The sequence below is a fragment of the Echinops telfairi genome, unplaced genomic scaffold (assembly GCF_000313985.2).
Source record: "Echinops telfairi isolate 266 unplaced genomic scaffold, ASM31398v2 ScPeMD7_44;HRSCAF=162, whole genome shotgun sequence".
In the NCBI taxonomy this organism is placed as follows: Eukaryota; Metazoa; Chordata; class Mammalia; order Afrosoricida; family Tenrecidae; genus Echinops; species Echinops telfairi.
Genome location: NW_022103942.1, coordinates 1,288,558 through 1,290,070, shown reverse-complemented (window position 1 = coordinate 1,290,070; position 1,513 = coordinate 1,288,558). Strand labels below are relative to the sequence as shown.

At 37.9% G+C, this 1,513-nt stretch overlaps 1 non-coding gene across 1 annotated transcript; it reads left to right on the top strand.

Moving 5' to 3' along the window:
* Window positions 1-1,176: 1,176 nt before the first annotated feature.
* On the top strand, window positions 1,177-1,280 carry LOC115869766. The gene has a single exon (XR_004046359.1). It is a non-coding gene; the product is annotated as a U6 spliceosomal RNA (small nuclear RNA).
* The last annotated feature ends 233 nt before the right edge of the window (window positions 1,281-1,513 follow it).

The window sequence follows — 1,513 nt, the reverse complement described above, 5'->3', positions numbered from 1 at the left end:
CGTGTATTTGTTGTGCCTTTGAGGACATGTGGTGTTCTGCTTCCTTGGGGTCAGGTTGTTTTCTTCCTCCCCTCCTCCCCCACTTGTTCAGGCGGTTTGTGTAATTCTGTCTGCAAGAGCCTGCCAGCCAGGACTCCCTAGACATGTACATTAAGAGGCAGCATAATCTAGTGGTGAAGTGCGTAGGTTTGGTGTCAGAGTGCTGATGGTTGTCATGGTTACGCAGTCATTAACATTGCTAACAAGTAATGCCTGGAAAGCAGGCCATTGCCTGGGTCTTGGGAATCTTTGTAGTGTCAACAACTTTAAAGACTACATTGATTTTCTGTAATGTAGTATGACTCATTTTATTCTTTCACACTTAAAAATATGATCTTTAATTATAAAACGAACTGTGTGGAAAGAGGAGAGTAAAACGAATTATAGGAAAAGCATTTCAACTTGAAATGATTTTAATAGAAAGCTAATAGGGACATTCTGAATGATTTGAGGACTTTCATTGTAATGTCTTGGTCATCAGACCATCATTTTTTTGGTCTGTCCTCAATAGTAGCTTAATATTTGGGGACTGAAATACAACACAAACAACCAGTTCATATCCATCCCCTCTCAGGAACACAAAGTGATGCTGGTTAGATAGTAAAATGGTGAGGATTTTCCCCAATCCTACTCTCTTAGTACATTCTAAATTATAGAAAGCACACAGAATCTCCTATATAATGTACACAAGTGGTTTTGTTTTTCCTTTCTTGTTATTGCATTTAAAATGTTCTCTCTGGCATACTTTACATCGTTTTGTACACACTTGGCTTCAATGTATGCAGAATGGGAAGGAGGGTACTGACTTTAGCAAAGTTCTCCTAACTTACCAGACATTAAGTATTTTCCCTGTTTTTCCCCCAACTGCTACAAATCAAGAGAGTGGTGTTTTAACTTTCTAGTCATTTCTACCTGTATTTATTTATTCATTTTTCTCTTTTTTATCTGTATGTGTTTAAAGAAAACTTGACTGAATCCATACATATCAGTTTCTAACACACTTAGAACAAAGAGTCCTGGTGTTGTACTGAGTTACACATCAGGGTGCTAACCACAAACGGAGTAGTTTGAAATCACTACCCACTTCCACAGAAGAAAGATGAAGCTTTCTTCTCCCATAAAGAGTTACAGCCTTGTGCTTGCTTCAACACACACATACCTAGCATTGAAATGATACAGAGAAGATTAGCATGGCCCTTGGACAAAGATGACATGAAAATCGTGAAACGTTCTATATTTTTGTGTTACAGAAAGAGAAATGCTTATTTGTGTTTTAAATAAAGCTGATGTAGGAAAGTCTTAAAGGAGAGAAAGAGAGAGTTACAGTCTTAAAAAGCCACAGGGGCAGTTCTACTGTCTTATAGGGTCTCTAGGATTTGGAATTAACTCGGTGGCACTGAGAGTTGAGAACCCACTTAGAAAGTGCTTTATTTTTCTCCTTGTACAATGATATGTGCTCATTGAGGAAGATTTA